The sequence below is a fragment of the Marmota marmota genome, unplaced genomic scaffold (genome assembly GCF_001458135.2).
Source record: "Marmota marmota marmota unplaced genomic scaffold, marMar, whole genome shotgun sequence".
Lineage (NCBI taxonomy): Eukaryota > Metazoa > Chordata > Mammalia > Rodentia > Sciuridae > Marmota > Marmota marmota.
The window spans coordinates 6,713,703-6,723,199 of NW_026000211.1; the positions used below are offsets into that span (position 1 = coordinate 6,713,703).

The 9,497-nt window shown below is 36.5% G+C and overlaps 1 protein-coding gene across 1 annotated transcript in view; it reads left to right on the forward strand.

The window, feature by feature from the left end:
* Window positions 1-432: 432 nt before the first annotated feature.
* The window catches only part of Slc7a2 (solute carrier family 7 member 2), a 76,532-nt gene continuing 67,467 nt past the window's right edge, over window positions 433-9,497 (forward strand). Inside the window, exon 1 of the mRNA XM_048791826.1 lies at window positions 433-5,303. The gene's annotated coding sequence lies outside the window, so the exon portion shown is untranslated. The remainder of the gene's footprint in view (window positions 5,304-9,497) is intronic.

A 9,497-nucleotide genomic window follows, 5' to 3' on the forward strand; every position in this document is an offset into this window, starting at 1 on the left:
GGGGCTCTCAGGCCGTGTCCAGCTGCGCGCAGCTGCCCGGAGGCCGGGCTCCAGTAACTCTTAGGAGGAGATCCCGGGAGCTGTGGGCTGAGGCTGCAGCTGTAGACTCTGCAAGGCTGCGCTCCGCCGTGCGCCTCTCCTAGTCTAGCCGCGTCGGGCTCTGCAGCAGCCGCGCGGGTCGCAAGAGCTGGGAGAAAGCCTGACACCCGGACTCCGTGGGGGTCACTGTTGTTCCGCGGGGGCCGGGCACCCCTTCCCGGAAAGGCAGGCCAGTCCTGTGTCTGGGACTTACGAAAGGTCCCAGAAGTCGCCTTCTGCACCTTTAGGGTTCTTGGTTGAAATTTGGAACACGGCTTGGTTTGCTGGAAGCCTTTTCACCTCCGGCTGGAGACCTGGTAGGACAGGTAAAATGGCCCCTTCCTGGTGTTGAAATTGGCATTTTAAAGTAAATGGATGTAGTTTTAAACGTGTTTGAGATAGGATGTATCTTTTAAGTCCATTTTGTATCTTTTAAGTCCTTCAGCATTGAACTGGAAATTCACATCGTGAGCCATTAGCAATCATTGCTAAGCCCGTCGCCCCAAAACGCCGTTTCAACCAGCGTTAAACCTTCAATTTTCACATATATTCCCATCTATGGAATAAGGTAATCAGAAATGGTACCGTGTAGCTGTATCAAAGAAATACATTTAGCAAAAGTCACAAAGTCATACAAGGCTTTGGAAGAGGAAACTACCTAGATTTCAAGAGTAAAAAAGTTCATTCTATTCAAACTTGAAAACACTTATGCAAAACTTTAAAAGAGGATTTTAGGTGACTCATTTCGGACTGATAAGACTGACCTAGATGTTTGAACAGGGAATATCTTCAGATCTTACTGAAACAGAACTACCTGAATCTAGGGACTGGACTATGAAGTGTATGTGGTCCCCGGCCTGTTCATTCTTGCCTGAGCCTGTGTTTTAAAACTTTTTTTCCCCCTTTTTCCTCCCTCAGTACTACTAATAATTATCTTCTCAGGAAAGTGAAACGTTTTGTGTTTGTTGTCTTTTCTCAACATATACAGGATAAAACCATTCTATGTTCTATACTTCCTTATGGTTACTTTGGGATATTAAATCCTTTTTCTTCTAACTTCACAGAAGATTGATATGAAATGGTGTCTCAGCGCAGAATGTGAACCTTTTTTCCTCCCTTTACTAAAATGTTGTTAGTTGGCTACTCCAGGGTGACTCCCGGAGGCCATGTTATATATAAACATACATATTGATTTTTCAAGTTTCCTGCCTTGATTTGTAAATGTCATTTGCCTTAAGCCATTTTAATCTTTTAAGGTATGGCAGGCCTTGGAGACCGGACTAAAACTTTGTGGTATCTGCAGAGATTCTGTTTGCAGAGTCCTTGACTTCTTTAGCATATCAGCATAGCTTGATTCCAGAGTCTTCAGTCATTGTCATTGGAGTTAGAGTTAGGAGACTGTAAAAGGAGACTAGAAACTGGGAGGAGAGACATGATAGCTGTGTGGTCATTTGAGAAATCTGAGCATTCTCTGGAGTTTTTCATCTTATAGTTCTATGTATTTTTGCCACTTGAACACATGTGTCTGAAGAGTTTTAAAGTTAATGTTTCTTTTCTACCATTACACATGTGCTCACCTTTGCAGAGTGACAGTGCCTGGTCCCTATTTTCTTCTCATAGCTCATTTTTTGTCCTGACTGTTCTGTCCAGGAATGGAACCTGCATCTTCTTCTTTTTTTTGGTCATACTTTTTTCAAATGGTTCTTCCCTTGTAGATTTTCTCTGATGACTTCTCTTATTTAGCCTGGTTAATGTCTTCCTTTCTTGTTTGTTATATTTGTTTGCCCGCTATCCTCTGTGTGTGTGTGTGTGTGTGTGTATATATGTGTGTGTTGTCAGAGCCATCTGCTGGCTTTATGTTGGTACCCTTCAGTGACCAGCTTTCAAAACACAATCATGAAAACACCCTTATATTACTCTTTGCTTCACTCTTTCACCAAAATGGGTGTGAACACATGGATCTTTGAAGACTGACTTCTTATTGCTTACCTGATGCCAAACATTTAGAATAAAAGTAAAATTTTCAGTTGAATATATTTCTAAATTTTCACATTTGGTACTATGTGCATCATTTAAATGTTGTGCAATACAACTAAATACTTAAAGTTTCTCTTAGGTGATACCACTTGATGAATGGCTTAGAAAATGTGCTTATTCTAAACCTCTATGTAGTATTCAGATCCATATAGATATAACCTTGAAGAACAACAAAAAAAAACTAATAAATTGTTCTTTCCATTGTCCTCTACTTTAGCAACACAGTCATCTCATAGCACATGGTTAGTGTGTCTCTATGGTTGAACAAATGCCGCTATGTGAACAATAATGTATAGCTCCAGCCTTGGAGGTATTTGATGATTATTTTCACCTTTGGGAAATTCTGTGTTGATGGAGAATTAAAAAGAGCAATTTTTTAAATTTGCCATAACTGTATAAAAAAATAATACCACCTCTCAACAGATGATTTCAGTACTGTGCACATCAGAAAGCAGGTGATTAATGCATCTGATCTATGAAGATATCTACAAAGATGATCATTAAAAGCACATGTACTTAGCATTTTTGTTTGACTGCTAGTAACAAATTTATCCTGACTTCTCTTTTATTTCCTGTGCGTTTCTGGCTGTTTTAGAAGTGGTGGTGGTAATTATGAGTATGTGGATGCCGTTTTGACAAAACTATGCCAAATGGGGATTCATTTTCCTCAGGTGCCAGCTACTCAAAACAATCTCAGCATATGATTCATCTATTAATTTTTTATACCTTTATTTATCTATTTATTTATTTTTACTCGGTGCTGAGGATCGAACCCAGCGCCTCGCACATGCTAGGTGAGCGCCCTACTGCTGAGCCACAGCCCAGCCCTCATCTATTAGTTTTTCCTGTCCAACTTAGTAAACAGAACTGGTATATGTTATTCTATGGAAACAAGGAGTATACTGTTGTTTTTCACATGCCTATGGACTCATAAACTTCAGGTTAGTTCTGAGAACCTCTGCTGTCATTGTGGCAACCTTCTCAGTGGTAAGTATAATTAGTGTTGACTTAAGGAAAGGTATGTGTAATTGTGGCTATTGCTTAAAAGACTGGATTTGAATGTAGATTATATCCCTTCTGTCCTTATTTAGGCTTAGTTTGAATCTCTGTCTACAGAGAGATCTGTGGTTCCCTGGTTTTTTTGGTGCCTATTGATTTGATACATTGTTGAAAATCTTGGTTTTTTCTTGACATGGAACTTTATTCATCCAAGATTGGATCATCCTGCTAGGGTATGTCATGTATTGGATTTTATTTCTTATTTTCCCCTTAAAAATGAAATAAATTATGAATCTATACCTGCACATTCTAGGAAAATAAAAAAGTGCTGTTGCATGCTATAAGGCAAATGATATGAGAACATTACATGACCTTTCTTCTAGGAGTTAAAAAAAAAAGCACTGTTATATTCATTTTTGGAATATTTGGTGAACAATACACAACAAAGAATTTTTATGTCCCTTGTTGATTCTTACTACTTTTTCCCACAGTTGTGGGAGAAAATTCTCTTAACCCATTCTGGCTTTATCATACATACAGTTGTATCAAAGGTTCCCTAAACATACAATTATATTAAATACAATGCTGTCCCCCCATCAAAGCTCATTTCTTTCTAGGGGAGATGTAGTGATCACAGAGTATAGAGCTTGGGGTTTCTATGGAGACCAAACAAGGCTGTGATCCGGACACCTTCATTTTGTACTGTACTGGTACTCATTTCAGGGGTCATATAAGCAGATTGCACTGAAAAACAGATGTTTGTCTCCTCAGAAAGTCAAATTATAAAGTAAAATTTAAAGCTCACTTTTTACTGATTTTACTTCTCTGTTGGCAGAAAAATGTTGTGTGAGTTGATAACCTTGATCGTGATAAAAACATAAAGATTGTTTGGCTAGGGTATTTTCTTAATGGCTAGATACTTTGTGGTATCTAGCCATTATTTTGGTAAATGGTGAGTGGCAGTAGTCACTAGTGGAACTAACAGTTAATTTATATAGAACCTAAAAAAATAATAAAAATCTCTTTGCAATTTCTGCATTATTGGCTTCCTTAATATGAACTTTGGGCAGATTTTCTGAATGCAATACAGTTTCTGCTTCTTAAAAATCACAGACTTTCTAGAATTTGAAATGTGTTAGAGTGGCAGGACTGGGATATCATTTATGTATCACATGCAGTGTCTTATTTTATCAAAGCAAATAGATTCTTTGTGTTATAATCCCCTGCTCATCATTCATTCTGTATGGCTTCTAAAAGAAAGTATGCATTTAGTGGAAACAACTGAATTTGATTTTTGTGAAACTAATGTGTAAAATGTACCACTACTATGCAAAAGTTAATAGTATTTAGTAATTGTATGAGTAACCAAATTACTGAGTGGCATTTTGATACATGGAGATTCTATTGGAACTTTGATTTTAAGAATATCTAATGGAGTTTTTCATCATCAAAATTTAGTTCATTCATCATGGATGAATGAATGTGTATTATATGTGACTGTGGACTGGGTCTAGGGTCTGTAGAGAAACACAGAATAAGTCACTTGGTCCCTGCCTCTGGGTGTTGACAAACTATTGAAAGATCTGAGAGAAAAGGTACAGTATTCTATGAGGTTATATTTTATTTCATTATTATTTTTACTTTGTACTACTGATGATTTTACCCATGGGAACTCTCCTACTGAGCTATATCCTCAATATTTTTATTTTTAAGAGAGGGTCTCACAAGTAAAAAGTTGCAATCCTTCTACCTCAGCCTCCTGAATAGCTGGGATTAAGGTGTTGCTCCACTTTGCCCACTCAAGAGATTATATTTTAGATGGAAATCACAAAGACTAAAATTCCAAAACTGCAATCAGTCAAATTAAGAAAGTAAAGTTATGTCTTAATTTCTTACTCTCATTTGAATTGTTACACTGATTTTACACAAACTCAGTGAATTTACCACCCACAAATCCTGAGGGGCTTTCAGCTGTCCCTTCTATTATTGCTGCTGCAGCAGGAGACCCTCTGAAGACCGCCCCAGAAAGTAGTCAGCATCTTCCAGTCTTGGCTTTCAGCTTGGCATGGATGAAGAACTAATAAAATGTTGATGGTGGAAGACATTCTTGTCCATTCCATGTTCTAGAGGGAAGAGTACTTTGTCAGAAAGAAAGGCATTCAGTTTAGTGACCTACCATTGGTTATTAGGTAAGTGTGTGTATGTGTGTATGTGTGTATGTTTTTTAAGAATGCTTTCCTGTAATCTTCAATTCCTGTCAGACATAGCTCTTCTCTTGGACAGTGTAGTGATCCATGAAGAAGTGAAGGTGTGTACCACTGCCTCAACTTCCAAGTTTCTAGTTCTTTAAAAAAAAAAAAAAAAATCTTGGTAATCATTCCTGAGATAGGGGCACAATGGGGAGTGGCCAAGAAATTAACTTACGTTTCAGTCTACTAGGGACATTATTTAAAGGAGTGCTGGAGTGAGTCCATTTCTTCTAATTGAAAAAAACATCATGAAGATTTTGTTTAATGACCCTGGAGTACTGAGAATTTCCTTGATAATTCTTGGCAACACACGGTTTTCTTGACATTGTTTGTTCATCAGTGGCCAATGAATATCTGTCGTTTTAGTTCTTGGGTTAGATACTGGGTAAGCATTCATTATATTGTATTTTTCAGTGATATATGAATAAGATTTTACATGGACTTCCCCTAAATAAATTAGTGAATAAAATTTTCAAAAATCTCTCCTTTGTGTTTTTCCTTCAAGTAAAGAATATTTTTATTGAGCGAATTTTCCCCCTTATCCTTTGGAAGGATGGCTTTTTTCAGACATGGATTTTTATTTTTTTTCCTCCCGAAATTTACTGTGTTTTCACTTCAACAATGTTCTTGGTCTTTTCAAGTAAAAGGCACTTAGTATTTTTACATGGGGCCAATAGTTCAGAGGATAGTTGGAATTTATCCTAGGTATTTTTTTTCTGATAAAAATTCAAATAAAAAAGTTTCCTGACAGTTTGTATCAAATTGGATATGAATTCCTCTGGGAAAATTTCATTCCCCCAAATTTAAGCTACTCTGTATAGACTTTTTGTCTGCTTTAATGATCATTTTAAATAATACAGAAGGTTGAAAACCTTATTTTTCATTAGGTGCCCTTTATTCACAATTTATAATCTTGAAGTGATATTTTTAAATGCTTATGTAATTATAATTAGCAAAGCCAATATTAATAGAATTGGTCTCCATTTGGGGATAAAATTGAGGTCATTTTGAATTGCCAGAGTAACTTTATTAAATCTGTTACATTTCTAAACGAATTCCTTAAAGAATCTATGTGTATGTTCAGAGTTATTTTCCTCCCAAATCCTCTTCTCTTTGCCTTTTTTTTACATTACAGACAAATAATATAGACAAAATTACATTAACAGTTTTGGAGAAGTTAAAGTTCACTTTCTTGTTACGTAGAATAGTTAATATTTACAACTTTGAAGTCCATGCTATTTGAGCAATCTCTGAAATTTAACTGCAGATCTGGAAGTACTGAGTAACTGGATCAAGTGGGAGAATTAAAGAGATTCAGTTTGAAAATTAATGAAATAATTTTCAGCAGTCTTTTCTAATAATGTTAGAAGGAAATACATTTAGTTTAGTGACCTACTAATTCAGTTTAGTACTTGAGCTAATGCAATTTCACCTATACTTTGTGTCTATAAGATAGAATCAGAAAGGAGCTCTTCCTCCTTTACCCTGATATGCTGTCCATTCTGATTACATTTCTAGTCAGGGACATAAATAAGAACCTCAGTTCACAGCAGCCATTCCGTATAGAAATGGCTTCCTTGATGTTTGGGGGAATATGTAGCTACTTTGTGATGAAATTGTGTATCCTCCCATTCCACTCAGTTCACTTCCTCATTAAAAAAACAAAGCACATACAGACATTTAGACTGCACCCCAACACCCAACAATTTTGTGTGAGATTTGTGGAAGTTCAAGACTCCCTGTATACCAACCAGTGGACAGCTGCTGTTTTGAGATACTAGGACAAGAACCTTGTGGTCAGAAACCATTTTAACTCCTCGGAAAAATATTGTAGGAGAATTCTCTGCAGGATGGGGGCTTGGTCATGTATCCTTTCCTCTTAATGATTTAAGATGGATTTTGGTCTTCAGGGAAGGACTGAGAGTGGCTCTGTGGTAGGTGTGGCAGTGGGGGGCACTCTGAGTCAAAGAGCTACATTAGTAATACTGGGGTGACTGCTCCACAGTAGAAGCTGTTCCTGGCCTTGAAGGAACATTTTGGACTTTAATTTCGTGCATCACCATCTTTTCCTCCAAATTTTCAGACTCACAGATTTCAACATGTGCCTCTGGACCAGGAGGTAAATTAATTCTGAGGTTTAGCCATGATGATTTTGAGTATTTGTAAATGCATCCATAAACAGGAAGAAAAAACAAGAATGAATAGGAATAGTCAGTATCCTCTTTAAAGTTGAAGCATCTTTAGAGAGTGACTGTGAAATCCAGTCTTGCTGCCTTGGTGGATCTTGTGGAAATCTCTGGAATTTAATAAACTCCCAGTAGAATAAAACCAAAGAGGTCATATACTAAAGAGCAAGGGAAGCATCACTGTGGGCATTGTTTTTAACGTGTAAACCCAAGGCCTTTCCTCTTCCTTGTGTTTAGTAATGTGCTGAGTGAATAATAATAAGGCAAAGTGAGGAATTTGAGAGTTGATTCTGTGCAGAAGTTCTTGCTTGATGCGTTGTTAGGATTTGTAATGTTTTGTTGCACCAAGGGGAAAATAAATCTTTTAAAAATGCATCACATTTAGTGGTTATGTAGGTGGAGTAGGTTTGTGTGTGCACTATTCATCCAGAAAATAGCACAAAACAGATTCACATGCCATTGAGGAACAATCGTGGGTGTTGATAAAATTCATAGTACTAGAGCTGTGAAAACATCAAGGCTGGTGCCTGTTTTAAACTCTCTGAAACTGGAAATTTCACCTTTGAAAAAAAAATCACTTTTTCATTAGATGGTTGATGCATGAATAAGGCTTGGTATCCTGGAAATAGTTTGATTTTATTACTGTAAAAATGGTGAGGGACTGGGGCGTGATGGTCTAGCATGCCTAAGGTTCTGGGGTGGATCTCCAGCACTCTGGGGCATGGAATTTGGTTTTGTATTTCAAGCTGTAATCAGTATATTTAAAACTGTCCTAAGGAAACTTTCTAATGCTTTAGAAGTGTTCATTTCTCCTTCCCTTGGCTGTGGAGGGTTTCCAAGTTCCTGGGGCTACCTATGAGCTGAGCACAATGCTACTACATGCATTTGGAAGGGAAGTAAACTCCCAAGAATGACATTTTAGAGTACTTTTTTAAGTTAAGACGCTGAAGTCTAGAGATGTGTAAGTCAGCTGATGTTAGACAGTGAGAAACCAAGCGAAGACAATAGTCCAAGCATTTTGACTTGGAAAACATCCTGATTTATATCGGGCCATTCTGCTTTCATGAAAGAAAATCATAATAGCTGTAACAAACTACCGATGTGGAATTTTATAAATAGGATTAAAATACAATTTTAACTGAAAGGTTTTTAGATTTAAAAATTTCTTGGAGCTTGGTGTGTTTGATAAGACATTTTAGTAGTGTGACATTCTTAGCATATGAACAATTTTATTAAATGTCATACATTTGTGGAAAATGAGAAAAATATGGCCAATCTAAAACATAAAAAGCATTGTAAATATGGGTTTTAAAGCCATTTACAGTCATTAAGATTTAAACCTCATAAATGGTGCTTGTGTAAAAGTAGGTCTGTTTGGAGTGCTATTGGGGTGTGTTAAAAAAAGAAAGCTGTGTGAATTTTTACTTTTTCTGATTTTTCTAGGTAACAGATGGTTTGCACTTAGTTCAGTGACCCAAACAAAAAAAGAGCAGACTTTGCATAAAATTTCTGTTGATAATGCATTTTATCTTCCCTGAAATGGATCATATGAACTTTTTGGATAATGAATAACATATTTACATTGCTCTGATCAGTTTTGCTACAGAACACAAAAGATATGTGAAGGACAAACAACCTAGTATTGTTGCTTTAAAAGTTATTCTTGTGGGCTGGAGTTGTGGCTCAATGGTACAGCGCTTGCCTTTCATGAGGCCCTGGGTGTCCATCTACAACTAAAAAAATAAAATAATATAATTTTTTAAAAAGTTATTTCTGTAAATTAATTTAAATTTTTTTTTCTCTTTTTACTGCATTGTTACCTCTAGGTATGCCTGGTATCTTTTTCAAAGTGCTAAATTGTTACTGTGACTTTATTTTATTTATTTATTTTTTTTATTTTATTTTTTAATTTTTTATTGTGGGTTGTTCAAAACATTACAAATTTCTT